This window comes from Gossypium hirsutum, chromosome A12, assembly GCF_007990345.1.
Source record: "Gossypium hirsutum isolate 1008001.06 chromosome A12, Gossypium_hirsutum_v2.1, whole genome shotgun sequence".
In the NCBI taxonomy this organism is placed as follows: domain Eukaryota; kingdom Viridiplantae; phylum Streptophyta; class Magnoliopsida; order Malvales; family Malvaceae; genus Gossypium; species Gossypium hirsutum.
The window spans coordinates 78,381,505-78,400,783 of NC_053435.1; the positions used below are offsets into that span (position 1 = coordinate 78,381,505).

At 37.3% G+C, this 19,279-nt stretch overlaps 1 non-coding gene across 1 annotated transcript; it reads right to left on the reverse strand.

The window, feature by feature from the left end:
- Positions 1-2,784: 2,784 nt before the first annotated feature.
- Positions 2,785-2,891, reverse strand: LOC121212070 (small nucleolar RNA R71). The gene has a single exon (XR_005907280.1). It is a non-coding gene; the product is annotated as a small nucleolar RNA R71 (small nucleolar RNA).
- Positions 2,892-19,279: the final 16,388 nt, after the last annotated feature.

Genomic DNA, 19,279 nt, shown 5'->3' on the forward strand with positions numbered 1-19,279 from the left:
GTAAGCTAGCTATTAAGGTGAAATGCTAATGTTAGTATTTGATTTGGTAATAATCTGTTTGGGGACAGCAGCAGTAAGGTGATTTTGGAAAATCGCCATAATTTGTAGGAGTTGAATTAGAAGCTGAGTGAATTATTTCATTAAAGCTTGAAGAGTCTATTTTCTTACAAAAGAAACTATAAAAACAAAAGAGTTACCGATCTTGAGATATTTGAAGTATTGTGGGGCTGAGTCAAAATGACTACTAGATTTCCTGTTCTGTTTTTAGAAAATCATTATAAATTGTACAAAAATGATTATAAGATAAAATTTATATGCTTAGACTCCTTAATGAGTCTAGTTTCAAATGAGATCAAATACAACACATTTTGAATTCTGTAAAATGAGAAATTTGATTCGTAGTGAAGAGTGGTCAGAATAGTCAAACAGTGAAACAGGGGAAACTTTAAGAAAAATCTGGTATTGATTTGCCAAGTCTAAAATTCTGAAAATTTTATGGATGGAAGATATACGAGTCTATATTCAGGGAAAATTAACGGCAAGTGATTTGGAGTTTTGTAGCTCCAGTTATAAATAATTTAGTGACTACTGCTCAGGAAAACAGCTCGTAGTGAATATGTGATTTTGTTGTAAACATTAATGAAAATTTGCTAATGAATTATTTATTGATTTTTATAAAGCTTAGTATAATCTATGTGTGTCTGAAAGTAATACTTGAATAGTCGATTAATGACTATTTTAAAATTTGTTGAACTTAAGCTCAAGAGCAAAGGGGAACTAAATCCGATAAAAGAAAGAAAAAAGTGGTCGAATAGCCATCGGAATCGTTCGAAAACATCCGAGGTAAGTTCTTGAGTAAGAGAGCTTAAATTAAGATTTGATTAGATCATGTTTTAAGCAAATCAAAATCATGCTCTTTGTGTGCGGCTATTGAGCCGAAATTGCAAGAATGATAAGTGTCTTGTGTTTGAGTTTTGCTAATGAAAATAAAATACGAATGTGCCATGAATTATTGTTAAATGTGCATGGTTATTTGAATGATATCCGGGCTAAGTCCCGACGGCTTTGTGCTAAGTGACCATATCCGGACTAAGATCCGAAGGCCTTTGTGCGAGATACTAAATCCGGGTTAAGTCCCGAAGGCATTTGTGCGAGATACTAAATCCGGGTTAAGTCCCGAAGGCATTTGTGCGAGTTACTAAATCCGGGTTAAGTCCCGAAGGCATTTGTGCGAGTTACTACAACCGGGCTATGTCCCGAAGGCATTTGAACGAGGAGCTATATCCGGTTAAATTCCGAAGGTACGTGATTTGGTAACGAATGAGCTTGCTGTAAAAATTCCAGTTAATACTCTAGAAACATCCCAACATTGAGGTATGTTTCGTATGTGCTTGAATTTAGTTGAGCCCTTACAAGTAAGTATTCGCTCAGTTGATAAACGAGCTACCGACCTTTGGCTAAGTTGATCTTTTGTGTATGTACATAAGGGTTAGTAATGTGAAGCAAGTATGATATCGAAAATTTGTGCATTATGAAATTATCCATTTAGCTAAATGAATGCTATACTTTTGTTGTGCTGGAATTCCTCGCTCAAAACTTACTAAGCATAAATTGCTTACTCCGTTTCATTGCTCCTCTGTTTTATAGATTTTGGTTCTCCAGCTATCGGACTCGGGATCTTGAAGTCGAAGTCGCCCACACTATCAAAGCCCCCTTTGGTACAATTTTGGTTGAACTTCGAAATGGCATGTATAGGATTACCCGTTTGTTTGTTGTGGGTCATGGACCCTTTCGACTTGTATAAATTTTGGATAGCCATGCGAAAATGGCTTATATATGTTTGAGTATAATGTTATAATTATTTGGTATGGATATGTTTAACAAGGATTGGCCATGGGAATGGTTAATCACTTTCATAAATTGTGCTATTTATGCAAAAAGGGCTAGTTGAATCATGGAAACCATGAAATAGGTAAAGTCTACCTTAAGGGCAGATGCTGACAGCAGCAGTGATGTAGATTTGGAAAATCACTAAAAATAGTAGAAATGGAATTAAATAGTGAATAAATTATGTAAACAAACCTTGATGAATCTACTTTCATAGGAAAGTAACGAAACAATCATACGGACAGTATGTTAAGAGATATTCAGGTTCTCATGAGACAGGGCCAGAACGGTTTCTGGATTCCCTGTTTCGACTTTGGAAATTCATTATAAATTAACCAGAGATAATTAGGAGTCATGCCATATATTTATAGATTCCTCTCTGAGTCTAGTTTCTATAGAAACAAACGGCATCAGTATTGGAGCCCTGTACAAGGAGATATCCAAGTCGTAATGCGCAAAGGTCAGGGTAGTCGATCCCTGTAACATGGGAGACTTTGACTAATAAACTGTACTAATTGGCCCAACCAAAAATTCTAGAAAAAAATATGTAGATGAGCATATGAGTCTAGTTTCAGGGAAAAATCACAAAACTGATTTTTCGAGTTGTGAAACTCAAGATATGATTTTTTAAAGCGACTAGTACGCAGATTGGCAGTGTCTGGGAAATATTTTTATAAGGGTTTAAAGTCTGTTAACACCTCGTGTTCGACTCCGGTGTCGGTCTCGGGTTCGGGGTGTTACATTTCTGATGATGCCATTCGCCTTCGGTTATTCCCCTTTTCACTGAGAAAAAAAGCTAAATAGTGGTTGAACTTGTTACCACGAGGGTCCATCATTACTTTGGAACAAATGATCGAAAAATTTCTACTAAAATATTTTTTACTGGCTAAAACGGCTAAGTTACGTAATGATATTTCTTCTTTTATGCAGATGGACTTAGAAACACTTTACGAAGCCTGGGAGAGATACAAGGATCTATTGCGAAGGTGCCCTCACCATGGGTTACCTCTATGGCTGCAAGTTCAAACGTTTTACAATGGAGTGAATCCCTCAATAAGACAGATGATTGACGTAGCTACTGGAGGAACCATCAACAACAAAACACTTGAAGAGGCTTATGAATTCATTGAAGAAATGTCACTGAATAATTATCAGTGGCAAGTCATGAGGACTAAGCCAACAAAAATAGTCGGCGTTTATAACGTCGACTCAATTACTATGCTGTCAAATTAGGTAGAACTCCACAATAAAAAGATTGATGGTTTACTTGTTTCTATGTAGGTACATCCAGTAATGAGGTGTGACTCAAGTGGAGGAGGTGTGCATACAGAATATTAATCCTTCAATCCCACAACCGAAGAGGAACAAGTCAACTATATGGGTAACAATAGCTTTAGATCTCAAAATAACCCATACAGTAATACTTATAATGCAGGTTGGAGGAACCACCCAAATTTCTCCTGGGGTGGTCAAGGGAATCAAAAGCCACAAAATCTTTAGGGTTTTCAACAGCCACCTTATCAACAAGAGAAGAAACCGAACCTTGAAGAGATGCTCTCTAAATTTATCTCGGTATCAGAAACCGTTTCAAAAATATCGAGACAACACTTAAGAATCAACAAACATCGATCCAAGGGCTCGAAACTCAGATAGGCTAGCTATCCAAACTAATCTTCGAACGACCACAAGGTAGCTTACCAAGTAATACTAAACCTAACCCAAGGGAACACCTCAACGCAATTAGTACTCAAGATAAGGAAGGATTCATTGCGCCTGAGCCAGAATTGATGCAAGAAACTGTGGTGAGCAAAGGTAAAAGTGAGGTAAGTCATAAAAAAACGGTGAATGAAGAATATAAACCTCGTGTCCCATATCCTAACGCAACAAGGAAAGACCGCTCAGACGAACAATTCGGTAAATTCCCTAAACTTTTGAAAAAATTACATATTAACTTACCATTTATTGAAGCTTTGTCGCAGATGCCAAATGCAATGAAATTTTTAAAAGAGCTTTTAGTAAATAAGCGGAAGTTGGATGAAGCGTCGCATGTGGAGCTAAATGCAGTCTACTCAGCTATTCTACAGAATAAGCTACCCGAAAAATTGAAAGATCCAGGGAGTTTTACAATTCCTTGCTTAATTGGTAGTTTAGATATAAGTCATGCATTAGCTGATTTAAGGGCTAGTATTAACGTCATGCCTAACAAAATGTTTAAGCAACTAGGTCTTGGGAAACCTAAACAAACTAGGATGAGCATTCAATTGGCAGATAAAACTATAAGATTCCCTAGGGGTATTATTGAAGATGTAATAGTAAAAGTAGATAAGTTCATATTTCTCGTTGATTTCATTGTTCTAGACATAGAGGAGGATAATAACACTCCTTTGATTTTAGGGAGGCCCTTTTTAGCAACTGCTAAAACAGTTATTCATGTTGGCACAGGTGAGCTTACACCTCGTTTGGGAGATGAAACAATCACCCTTCAAGCTCGTAATTCTGGCATCACATCGAACATTAAGGTAATAGCCCACACCAATCTACTAAAACTGACAATATGACTTTGCAGAAATTGAGCTTCAAAGAAGTTCACGAGCCATGTTCCAGCAATGATAGAGGACACACTCATGAAGAACGAAGGCTACGGATAGAGGAGCTAGACGAATGGCAAGCACATAAACCGACAACACACGATAAACTGAAACTAATCCAAAACGAGCCCGATACCTCTCCAAATCAACTTAAGGTTGGTGATAAAGTCTTACAAGATGCCGCAGATCCCCACATTGTCACTACCACACCGAATGAGGAAATCCCTCTTACAGTACTCAGTATTTTTCCATTCGGTACAGTGGAGGTGAGTCATCCCAAGTTCATCTCTTTTAAGGTAAACAACACTCGATTAAACCTTATTTTGTCATGTCTGATAACAGGAACGAGGAGTACGAACTCCTTAAACTACCCTGACCATTCACTAGAGAGGTAAGTCGAGCTTAGACTATAAATAAGCGCTTCTTCGGAGGCAACCCGAGCAATAACATATTTTGATTTCTTTATTTTTAATTTCTAACACTTTAAATCATTAACTTTATCTTTGAATTGCAAAGTTTTTCAGCATACACGACCAGGCACATGGGCGTGCCTAAAGCCGTGGCCAAACAGGGGAACGGCCGTGTGGAAGCAGGACATGATTTCCCCAAAACACGAGATACAATAAATCCCCATGGCCGTGCGACATGGCCGTAGGTGAACTTGATAGGTGAACACAGGCGTGGGAATAGAAAAACACGGGTGTGCCAGGGGTAAGGCTCGATTCTGTTTCTCTATCACAGGCGTGGTACCCTAATACACGGGTGTGGGAGAAGCAAACAAAGCTAGGCACGATCGTGTGACATGGCCGTGTGCCACACACACCAAAGACACACGGGCGTGGGATAGTAGCCGGGCACGACCTAAATCGCAAAATTCAAAAAACACAGGCTCACCTTCAGCGTACACGGGCATGGCCCTAGGCCGTGTGGCCTTCCCTATATAAGCAAACCACTGTTCATATTATTCCCCCTTTCAAAACCCTAGCCGAAATCTCCCCTTCTCCACTCCCTAACCCCTATTCCGGCCACCATTCCCCAAATTCTCATTTCCTCAACCCCCAAACCATCCTAAAATCCACTCCCCCTACATTAGTCCTCACTTTACCATCTTTTTTCCCTCCAATTTCCCTCCACACGGCTGTACCCCCACGCCACACGCCCGTGCGCCACCCTACAGTAGCTTTTGGTTCACTTTCTCACCCTTGTTTTTTCAATCTGTGTTGCTACATTGGTATTCTTTATGCCTTACACAGATATTGTTAATGTTACCAATTTGTTCTGAATAATTTAGGAATTTTCTTTAGTATTTTCTATATTTGAATTGTTAAAGCTACTAAATAGCATATACTAGTTTTAGGATTCTTGCTTAACTGCTGATGCATCTTTGATTCCAGTAAATGTTTCTAAATAGTCATATAAATTTTTCACCTCTTGTGATAGCCCAAAATTGACCCTAGTCGGGAAGTGGTTTCGGGACCGCTAAACCGAGTCATAAAAATAATTAGCTGTCATATTTGATGCTTATTATATGTATATATGCATGTGTGAAAATTTCATGTTTGAATTTTGTTAATTGTAAGTGAATTTTATTAAATAGGACTTATGTGAGAAAATTTAGAAATGTGCTAGGCAAATGTGAAGTGGCCTATTAATGCATGTTATGAAAATGATGGGTTTGCATGTCAAATTACCCAAAATTTGAGCTAGTGGCCGACCATGCTATGGGTGGAAACATGTTGGGAACATGTTGGCTTAGTGTGTTATGTTAGAAAGAATAAATAAAGGGTTAGTAATTAAGTAATGAAAAGGGAGGGGTGATGAAAACAAAGTTGTCTCCCCCTTACTCCCCATTGCCGTGACTAGAGAAAGGGGAGGAAAAACAAAATTCTTCCTTTGTTGGTCAACATGGCCGAATGGAAGGAAGAAGAAGAGGGGAAGTTCGGCCAAGGTGGTTCTTGAGATTAAGGTATGTTCAATGTTGCTTTTGGAGGTTTACACATCCTTTGGAGGGTTAGCCTACTTCTATTTATCTCATGGATGAAATTAGAGTTGTTGGAGAGTTAGGATTCGGCTAAGAGGCTTCAAAACTTTAGTTGATGCCTTGATACTACTAGCATGTTAGCTATATGGGTGTGTTAAGTTACTTGAAGTGCTAGATAAATTTGAACTACCTACCAAATTCTTTAGGCAACCCATGTTAGAAATTTCGGTATTGAGATGTCTAGATCTTTCGGCCATTGTAGCTATGGAGGAATAAAGTTTTTGTTTCTTGTTAAATTGGATGAATCTTGTTGTATGAGTGCTTAAACAAACTATGATTAAATGGATGCATAAATTCAAAGTGGGAAGAAATGGGCTATTATATTTGATGCTAATGTCGAATATGAAGATGATGAACTTGAATAAATAATATTCAGCTAGCATGATAAGTTATGAAATATTAAGTAGATGATATAATTGATTGATGAAGTGGCTAATAAGGATTTCTAATGAAATTGTTGCCAAGGCCGAATGTATCATGAAGTAAATAAAAAAATTCTAAATGTGCATTATGTGCTTATATGTGTATTCGGCCAGGGAAGTTTGACATGAAACTTTGATAGGTTTGAGAGATGAATGACCGAATGAGCTAGAGGTTATGTATGGATGAATTTTATGCACATGTGTGTGTGTGGCATTTGTAGCTAATGGCATTCGGCATTGTTTAATTAAAATTAGAAATGAATGCTTGAAAGTCAAATAGGTCACTCTAATGACCAAATATGCTAAAAGCTAATATATGGACAAATGATACGAACGAATTGGTTTTTGAAATGTATATGGTTGCTATATATATGTGTTTGATTGAGAAGTAAATTTGTTTGATTTAGCTCAAGAGCCTAGAGGATCAAAGTTAGATAAGGGAAAGGAAAAAAAGTGATTGAAGAGCCGTCGTAATCGTTCGGCAACTTCCGAGGTAAGTTTTAAGTGATTAAACGTTGAGTAAATTCAATTATAAAGGGACATGATGAGTTGATTTAATAAGATATGATGTGGCCATGATATGTTCTAAGCTCAAATGGTAAGTTCTTAAGTGTTTGAGCTTGGGAATTCAAGGGTAATTTGAAATAGTCTGCTTAGGACAGCAGCAGTAACGTGACTTTAGAAAATCACCATAAATTTATGGATTTGAATTAGAGGCTGAATGAGACATGAAATTAAAGCTTAATGAATCTAGTTTCTTATAAAAGAAACCGTGTAAGCAAAGGAATTTCCAACAATGAGATACTTAAAGTTGTGTGAGACAGCGCAGAATGACACTGTAATCCTCTGTTCTGTTTTTAGAAAATCATTATAAATTGTACAAAAATGGTTATAAGATAAAATTTATATGCTTAGACTCCTTAATGAGTCTAGTTTCAAATTAAATCAAATACAACACATTTTGAATTCTGTAAAATGAGAAATTTGATTCGTAGTGAAGAGTGGTCAGATTAGTCAAACAGTGAAACAGGGGAAACTTTAAGAAAAATCTGGTATTGATTGGCCAAACATAAAATTCTGGAAATTATATGGATGGAAGATATACGAGTATATATTCAGGAAAAATTAACGGAAAGTGATTTGGAGTTTTGTAGCTCCAGTTATAAATAATTTAGTGACTATTGCTCAGGAAAAACAGCTTGTGCTGAATTTGAGATTATGTTGTGAACCTTGATAAACTTGTCTTAGTTGCTCATAAGCTATTGATTAAACCCATACTTGAATTCTAAATCGTGATATTGTAAGTTTATGAGTATTCGAATATGAAATGATGATAAGGCCTAATGGCCGATGTGATGAATGTGAAAGTGTATATATGTGATAAGGCCTAATGGCCGATGTGATGAATGTGAAAGTGTATATATATGTGATAAGGCCTAATGGCCGATGTGATGAATGTGAAAGTGTATATATATGTGATAGGGCCTAATGGCCGATGTGATGAATGTGAAAGTGTATATATGTGATAGGGCCTAATGGCCGATGTGATGAATGTGAAAGTGTATATATGTGATAGGGCCTAATGGCCGATGTGATGAATGTGAAAGTGTATATATGTGATAAGGCCTAATGGCCGATGTGATGAATGTGAAAGTGTATATATGTGATAAGGCCTAATGGCCGATGTGATGAATGTGGAAGTGTATATATATGTGACAGGGCCGAGTGGCCAACGTGATGGATGTGAAATTGTATAAATGTGATAAGTCCCGAAGGGCATTTGTGTCAGTACTATATCCGGGTTAAAACCCCGCAGGCTTTATGCGAGAATATTATCACTGATTAATGTCCTTAAACTTCGTGCTTGTACTATATCCGAGCTCTAAAGACCTGATGACTACGTGTGGGGATTTTGTCCGGGTAAGACCCGATAACTTCGTGTGGAGATTATGTCCGGGTAAGACTTCGTAATAAGAATTGCTTATAAATATATTCAATGCGAAAGGTTAAACAGGTATGTACTCCAAGTTTATATGTGAGCTTGATTTGCACTAAATCATAGGTAGTTATGTGATGCATACGAGAGCAATCTATGAGACTATTCCTATGATTATGTGACATCGGATCAGTGTGGGAGGTGATGTGAAATCATACGATATATCTATGTCACATGAGCTCACTTTTATGTGAAAGTTTGTCTGCCTATTGTATATGATGAGATGTGCAGATTCGGTAAAGGGATGGTATGCCCGAAGGAAGAGTGAAATAAAAATACGAACAACTATGTTATAATTTGATTGTTATCTGTTGACACTGCTTAGAACTTACTAAGCATTGTAATGCTTACTCCGTTTACTCTATTTCCTCTGTTTTATAGATCTCATTGCGAAGCTACAGGCTCGGGGATCGTCAGCAACTAGTCACACTATCACTATCCACTGTTTGGTACTGCTACGTTTCGGATTGTCTTATGGCATGTATAAAATAGACTAGTGGCGGAAGAATATTTTGGTTAATGTATATAGCCATGCGAAAATGGCTTATATATGTTTGAGCATAATGTTATAATCATTTGGTATGGAATGGTTAATCACTATCATAATTTGTGCTATTTATGCTAAAAGGGCTAGTTGAATCATGGAAACTATGAAATAGGTAAAGTCTACCTTAAAGGCAGATGCTGGCAGCAGCAGTGATGTAGATTTGGGAAAATCACTAAAAATAGTAGGTTTAGAATTAAATAATGAATAAATTATGTAAACGAACCTTGATGAATCTATTTTCATAGGAAAGTAACGAAACAATCATATGGACAGTATGTTAAGAGATATTTAGGTTCTCGTGAGACAGGGCCAGAACGGTTTTTGGATTCCCTGTTCCGACTTTGGAAATTCATTATAAATTAACCAGAGATAATTAGGAGTCATTCCATATATGTATAGATTCCTCTCTGAGTCTAGTTTCTATAGAAAGAAACGGAATCAGTATTGAAGCTCTGTGCAGGGAGATATCCAAGTCGTAATGTACAAAGGTCAGTGTAGTCGATCCCTGTAACATGGGAGACTTTGACTAATAAACTGTACTAATTGGCCTGACCAAAAATTCTAGAAAAAAATATGTAGATGAGCATATGAGTCTAGTTTCAGGGAAAATTTACGGAACTGGATTTCGAGTTTCAGAACTCAATATATGATTTTTAAAGCGACTAGTACGCAGACTGGTAGCTTGTCTGGGAAATTTTTTTTAAGTGGTTTGAAGTCTGTTAACACCTCGTGTTCGACTTCGGCGACGGCCTCGGGTTCGGGGTGTTACACCTCTCGTTTGATATCGTTAAATGTTAACATATATTGGAACTACTGTCATAAGATTATATCAATGCTCATACATTTTTAGATACATTATGTCATCATCCAGAGGCAAGAAGGCTGCAGTCCCATCCTCAAAAAGACGTAGGGGACCGGGTTCTTCCTTGGTACGTGCTATAGCCAAAGTTCGGCACCCGTTAATTGAGTTTTCGCAAGCTTCGCAGGAGGAGCTATTTCAGATACTACGCGCGCGACCCCTCACTACAGGTCGTTGCATCGATTAGGCTGCCGTGGAGCAAGTCCAGCTAGCTGATGCCATCCGTGCCCTCCTATCCACAGACCCATGGGAATGGTTCTTCGCTATTACCGAACCTACTTTTTTAGAGCTAACTTTATAATTATGCTCTACTTTTCATCTACAGGTGGTGATGACGAACAATGACGACCCCGGCACCATTCAATTTCGATTAGGCAGTCTAGTTCATGCGATAAGTGTCCTAGAGTTTGGAGCCACTCTGGGACTTTACACAGATGAGTTTATGGAGGAGGACATGATGCACTACTACGCAATATCCATATTTCTCTCTCCTTGTGCTGGAAGGCTTTGGTACCACTCTCCTCCACCTACGACCACAGCCGCTCAAAGGCCTCAGCTCTCGCCCTTTCCCTACACTATCTCCATGCCATATTGGCACACACCTTGACCAAAAGGAGAGAGAGCACCGGTGTCGTCAACACCCACGACGCCTACTATTTCTGATGCATGGCGAATGCACACGTGACTGACTTGGCATACTTTATCGCTTTCGCCATTCGCCATCAGACCGAGCGGCATCGGAAGGGAGTAATCTCTATCAGCCCATACGTGACGTGCCTCGCCAGACGCTTCGGCCTCCTCAACACTGTGGCCCAGTCATCAGCACTTACACTGATAGGTCAAATGTCCCCACAGGGCATCACGACTATGTTACACATGAGGATGATCGAGCTCCAACGTGGGACCGATCCTCCTCAGTACCATCTCACTCATGCCATTGACGAGGAAGATCTTGAGGACATTCTTGATAATGTCCCCCCACAGCACGAGGAGCCTTTTACCATGCCACATAGGGAGCGACATGTTCATGTAGCTGCTTCATTGGCACACTTTTCTGACTGACTCGCTCACTTCGAGTAGTATTGCACTACATAGTTCGAGATGATTCACGAGCGAGATCGACGACGTGATAGACAGATTGACGACATGTAGGCCATGATGCAGCAGTTGTGCCACCACTTTCACATTGCCGCTCCAGCGCCACCACCTGAGGGCCCTACTGACGAGGATCATTGAATCCTCCTATCTTTTTATTTTTATTTTTATTTTCATTTCAATTTAATTATTTTCTTTTGAAAGACATATCTATATTAGTAAATTTTACTTTCTTCATTTTTCTGGTATTTCTAACAAGTAATCCCACTACGCTCTCTTCCACACCCACTCTTAATAAAGCTCTTCATGATTCTACAAACTTCCAAGCAAAGCTACTAGGAATATCTTACGGAATGAGGAAACAAATAGGGAACAATACCTCACGAGTGCCATGTTCAACAACCCAATTTCTTCATCTAGCAATGAACAGTGGCATCTACCACTTTCCCCAAACACTCCAACCTCAAAATCAAGCTCCGCATCCATAAACCAGGGAGTTTCACCTCTTTCCCTCTTATGATTTTCTTTATTTTGAATATTCTATCTTTGTACATTGAAGGCAATGTACATCTTAAGTGTGGGGGGTAAACATGAGCATGATGCCTAACTTTTTGCATTATTCTCAAATCCCTGAATTTGGTCTTGTGCTTAAGTGATTTTCTTATAATATTGATCGAATGAATTTTGATTGATCTATAATTATTGTTGATATGTCATGAACTAGATCATGGGAATTATGTATGATTACTTGATTATAGGACATTAGAGAATCGAGCATGATAAATTGATGTTTTGAGAACTAAAATTTTTAGATTATTTTCCTAAATTTAGGTATTATCTTGAAATTTAAGTATACGGGAATGACATCACAAACCCAAATTTTTGGTGAGATTTTTGAGCCTTTTGAGCATATAGCTTTCTTTCTTGCTCACTTCTTTTGTAGTTTAAGTATGTCAACACTGAACTGTTATTCTAGAACTTGCTTCGATTATAAATGTCGAGATCACATGTATGATTTGATATACTGAGATGATAAAGGCACTTAGGATTTAACCCACTTACTCCATAAAAGGCCATCCCACATAATTAAACCCTTAGTGAACCCCCTTGAGCCTATTAACCCTTTTTATTGAGTAACCCTCATCATTAACCCATTAACCCATTATTGTTGAAATCCTCTTACTTAATTTAATTTTTTTTATCGAGATTAAATTTAATATTGTTACCTCACTATGTTCACCATTTTTTGTACTGAATCATGAAGTATGATTTCTATATTGTATTAACTTGATTTGTTCTTTAAAAAAAACTCAGTATTATTATTGTAATCCTCAGCAAGCTAAAGTTGTCATGAAAAAAAAAGAGAGCTCATGTAATATAGTTCTAGATATTTGTTTGTGATTCAGTAATTAAGTTTTTGATAGTAGGGTAATATATTGAAATTATCTCGATTCTAACCTTTTTCTTTTCATCTTGTATCCATACCTGTAACCTAAACCCCGTTACAACCACGCAAAGACCATTTGATTTGTGTATCATATCATTTACAAGTGGTGGAGATTTGACTTTCATGCAAGCCTATGGTAATAACTTCTCATGTTAGACAATCGAGTGCTTAATCTTGAACCTTAAACACTTTGAGTGATTTGAGTAAATCTTTAGTGAGGATGTCATCTCTTGTATATTTAGGACTAAAGTTAATTACTTAGAGGAAGGAGATTACCTATGATTTTATTATCAAAATATTCGATTTAGATTGTTTGAGGCTTTTAATACCCCCATAGTTGAATTCTCACTGTATGATTTTTCGTAGAATAATTTGTAACATTATTAGTAATGATTATGTGATTGAAAGGAATGAATTCTAGCAGTAAATGAGAGTTTTGCTTGAGGACAAGCAAATGCTTAAGTATGGGGGTATTTGATAAACACCAAATTATACATATTTTTACCCCAAATACTTAGCATATTTATGGATGTTTATTACTAGATTTGTGGATTTTGGTGCTCTTAATCCAGTTATTTCATGTTTTGTACTCAGGAGAGCACTAGGAGTCAAAAGGAGCCAAAAACGAGCAAAAAGGGACAAAACGGACCAAATCGAAAAGATGACACAGCCTAAGCCTTGCCACATGGGCAGCTCACACGCCCGTGTCTTTTGAGGGTGTGACTAAGGCTTTCACAATTCACATGGCCTGGCCATTGACCCACACAGCCGTGTACAACTTAACGGATCGAACACGGCCTGGAAATCACGTAACATGGCCGCGGCACACGGGCGTGTCCTTTTTTCAAGAAGCTGTATTTTACATGGAAATGGATACTTAGAGAGGAAGAAAGCCAATCCAAAGCCTATATAAACACCCTAAGTATGACTTAGAAAAGGGGTCTCCCTCCAGAACTTTTCTAGCGTACAAAACCACACACCAGGAATTACTTGAAGGAAGCCAGACGATCCATCCCAAAAGCCGGGGCTACTCTAAGACTGAAGATCTCTCTCAGAATTCCTTCAGGGGTTTTAGAGTTTTCTTTATGTTTTGTTATTTTCATACTTTTGAGATGTACTCTTATTTTATTATGAACTAAAACCCTTAGATACCTAAGGGGGTTGAAACCTATGATGGATCTTGTTATTATTATCTGAACTGTATGATAAATACTTGATTTGTTCTTAATTATGTGTTCTTAATGCTTGAGTTAATATTCCAGGTATTAATTCATGATTTGATGTGCTTATGCAAAGGAGCAAAAGTCCCTGTCTAAGAGTAGATTTGGCATAATTAAGCGGAGTTGATCAAACACCTAGAAATAGGGTTACGAGATTTTTTTGAATTAGGGTGAAACCTAATATGGGAATCCATAGATCGATTTACTACTTCCCTAGGGGTTTTAATTAAGAAAGAGATTTCAATTAATTCAACTAAGGGTTAGACGTTATTAGTCACGAAAGAGATAATAATATAGGTTAAGGAGTCTCACGGATCAAGTCAAGTGAATAAATCGTCTGGTTTAGAGTCAGATAACAAGTGAAATCTAGGTGGATTCCTCCTTGGGTGTCGTCTTTATCAATTACTTTTCTTCAATTCTTTTTTCCAAATTTTCTTTTTGCTTTAGTTTAATTAGTTAATTAGTTTAATAAACAACCCTCTTTATTTCTAGGTTAAATAATAAAAAGATAGTTATTACTAGTACTTTTGGTTCCTTTGGGTACGATATCCAGGTCTTGCCATTACTATACTATTGTTCGATAGGTGCACTTGCCTACATCGCGATAATAATTAGTTCAAGAACAAGTAATTATAAATATTTGAAACCTATCACGAAACCTTGCGATCAATGGGTAGGCCATGTTTCTCACACTGCCAAGACACATGCCCGTGTCTTAACCCGTGTGTTTACTACTAGGCATACTGATTTGCAAAACTAGGGTGCAGGGGACACACAGTTATGCAACACTCCCATGAGGGCAGACCTTGTGTCACACATGGCCTAGACACATGCTTGTGTGTCTACCCGTGTGGACAATTTAGAGGCTATTTTCTAAGCCAATTGCCACCCTCACTCATCCACATACTCGAACATGTTTCATAGCATGCAACATAGCATATTTAAACACTCAATATCCAATGCGATGACATTTTCATGCCTTCAAAATATCATCCTAAAGCATATTCAATTAGTCGCACCATTTAGAAGCATTCCACACCAATTTCATGCATAAACAAATTTGATATCCAAATTCCATAATACATATTCATGACCATGACCATCTTGAGTCATTAAGTTATTTCTTATCTTCTAGCATCTATTCCACACCACATTATTCATCCACCAAGCAATAACATATCACATCATAAATGCATTAGCACTTGCACTTATGGTTATTTAGATTACAACCCAATAATCAAATATAAGCCATATCACATGCCATTACAAAATGAATCATCAATACTAGAGGCCTTTACAACTTGGCAAAATTTGGATGACACGTATCACAAAATAACCAAGTCCCCTATACATGCAAACTCAAGTTATCAAATTCACTATACCCAATATTCTTTTGATAGTGTGATCCAATACTCTGACAGCTTTAGATCCCCGAGCTAGCTTGGTGGAACTACAAAGGATGGAAAGGAAAGGGGGTAAGCATTAAAGCTTAGTAAGTTTACATGTAAATAATGTGCAATGATAATAACCAATTATCATGCAAAGACACAATAACATAACCATAAAGATTATTCATCATTCAAGTATTTTGACTTATTATCAAGTGTTCATATATATACTTTCTCATCATAATTCATCCTTTATCAAGGCAAGGCTCGTGAGTTTAGCATACATACCTGTACTTACTCGTAGTATATCATATGATCATATCTTCTTTAACATGCCCTCATTGAGACTTTCATCACCTCATCCATTGCATTACCCGTTGAATACTCGAAATAATATTAGATACACGAAAAACTTGCACATAACTGGCACATATTCATACGTCGCCAAAGCTACCTCATAACATGTAACGCTCGCAATAGAGCTTCTCACGGGCCTGCTTACATAAGCTATCGGTCAAGGTGTAACTACACGGGTTGCTCACACAAGCTGTCAGGTATCCGACGCACTCAGGAATACCTAGCCACCAGTAGAACACGTACAAGACCAGCGCCCGGAACCCAATTACATGTATCACATCCATCATGAACTCAGACCAACTTAATGAGTTCAGATGCCACATATATATCACGAACCCAGACCAACTCAATGAGTTCATATTTCTAAATTCCTAGTGACATGTTACTTGTATCCTAAACTATTCCTAAGGCTCAAACAGGATTCTTTCTCACGAATACATAATGTCTCCATTACACTTGCTCGTGATGTCGTGGATAACGACCATAATATCATTCGTACTTACAACACCATCATTAGGTATAACATACGTAATAATAATAAAATATTTTCTACATAATATCAACACATTAAAACATACTATATTCACACATTATTTACACATGTACTTACCTCGGTACAAAATGATGATAAACGAGCCTATTCGTCGAAAACTTTATTCTTCCTTCGGTCATGTTCCGAATCACATTTTTCTTGATCTATAATGTCAAATTTAACTAGTTTAATAATCACATTGTTCAAATCAATTCGTAATTCATACTTTAGTAAAATTACTCTTTTACCCCTAACTTTTCACGTATTTATAATTTAGTCCCTAGGCTTGTAAAATGAAATGCATGCATTTTCTTTGTTAGCCAAGCCTAGCAGAATTTTCCTTTACTCATAACAGCTCATATTTTCATCAAAATTATTTTTTTATCACTTATTTTACACCTTATTTTTAGTGGTTTTCATGAAAAATCATCTTGTGAAAGATGTTTATCACACACTAAACTCTCATATGTCTCCGTAAATCATCAAAATACATGCACGCCACAATGGGTAAATTTTCATACATAAACCCTACTTCAAAATAAGGGTGGAAATAGGTAAATCAAGCTTTGAGGACTTCAAAAATGTAAAGAACATTAAAAACAAGCTAGGGAACACTTACTATTGAGCTTGAAAAGATGAACAAAACCCTAGCTATGGCCTTTTGAAATTTTCGGCAAAGGGGGAGGAAGATGGACATAAATTTTGACTTATTTTCTCCTTTTATTCTTTTATTTACCAAATGACCAAAATGCCCTTTAGGCCTTTTTTTCCAATATTTCCTATACATGCCCATTTTTGTCCAAACTTTTAGAAATTGGTCAAATTGCTAATTAAGACCTTCTAATTTATAATCTAAAGCAATTTCATGCTAAAAGCTTCTAGATCACAAGTTTTGCATCTTATTCAATTTGGTCCCTAAAGTTCATTTAGACATTTTATGCATAGAATTTCTTCATGAAAATTTTAAACAAGCATGCATATATATCATGGACCTCATAATAATCATAAAATCATTCTTTCTATCTCAGATTTGTGGTCTCAAAACCATGTTTCAACTAGGACCCAATTCAGCATGTTACAGGGCGTGTCTCTGGCCATGTGGTGCAAGTCAGTATGTATGCGCTGTTTTCACAGGCCTATGACATGAGTGTGGCTGGTAGCCGTGTAAGGCACACGGCCTGTTCACACGGGCGTGTGACCCTTAATTGCTTGAAAATTTTATAAGTTTCCCAAAGTTTGCAAATGTTCTCGGTTTAGTCTCGAACCGCTTCTAAGCATGTTTTAAGGCCTTAAAGAGCCTCGTAATGGACAATATGATTGTGTTCTATATAATTATGACTATGAATGTTTAAATTATGTAATAATGATGTGATTTGATTGATAATGCCTTGTAACCCTATTCTGGCAAAGGATACGGGTTAAGGGTGTTACAATTATTGGTATCAGAGCTACTGTTTAATTAATTTTAGGACTAAAGTAGCATGTCAGAGTCTAGCTATACATGCCATATATATAAACCGTGATAGTGTGATGATTCCTGAATGCTTAAAATGTGTTTTCATATTGTAATGGATCCTGAACGAGCAATAGCTGATGATGTAGAGAGTAATGCACCCGCTCCAGCTCAAGGAGTAGCGTTAGCTAATTCTAAGTTGATTTCAAGTAGTTAAGAGAGAGAGGCTAAGCAAGCCTTCTTCCAGATGATGAATGAGTGGTTTACAAAGTTTGTTCGAATGAATCCGGCTACTCAACAACCTCCACTCCCACCTGTTCCTCAACAAATTCTTATTGTTCCTCAAGCTATAGATCAGATGCGATTGAATAAGCCACCAGTAGATAAGATTCGTGAATATGGGGCTGAAGAGTTCCGAGCTACCTTTGATGATGAAGCTGAGAGAGCTAAGGATTGGCTCGAGAATATGATCAGAGTATTTGACGAAAAATCTTGCACTCCTATTGAATGTATTAAATGTGCGGTATATTTACTTAGAGATAATGCATACCATTGGTGGAAAACATTAATATCCGTAGTTCTTAGAGAATGAGTTACTTGGGAGTTCTTTCAATCTGAGTTTCAGAAGAAGTACATAAGTCAGCGATTCCTTGATTAGAAGCATAAAGAGTTTCTAGAATTGAAACAAGATCGAATGACTGTTAGTTAGTACGAAAGAGAATTCGTACGTTTAAGCAAGTATGCTCGTGAATATGTGTCTACTGAGGAGATTATGTGTAAACGGTTCAATGATGGACTGAATGAGGATATAAAACTATTAGTCAGGATTCTTGAATTGAAAGAATTCATCGTTTTGGGTGAAAGGGCTTGTAAAGTCGAGGATATCAACAAAGAAAAAAGAAAAGCTGATTTTGAAACAAGAAATTCAAGAAAGAGATCACTTAGTAAATCTTATCAGTCTTCATCAAAGAAATTTTGAGACTCATTTAATCGTTCTAATGTATCAGTGGGACATTCAATCAGGGATCATGAAAAGCAACATGTGAGTTCTAAAGCTCAAGCTATATCTATTGTTAGTGTTGGCAGTGTGAGACAAAATCGACCCGAGTGTAGACATTATGGAAAATGGCATATTGGTGATTGTAGATTGAATGATCAAGCTTGTTTTAAATGTGGATCATTAGATCATTTCATTCGTAACTTTCCTGAGTTGGCTGAGCAAGATACAGTACAAAACACGAGGTCGAGTAACACTGCAGCTAGAAGTAGACCACTAAAAAACACAGGAAATGGGAGTGGCAGCCAGAGAACAACTAAAGATTCTACTGTGTGGTCAGAGGCCAGAGCACCTGCACGAGCCTACGCTATTCGCGCTCACGAAGAAGCGTCATCTCCAAATGTAATTACAGGTACTTTCACTCTTTCTGATACTAATGTGATTACATTG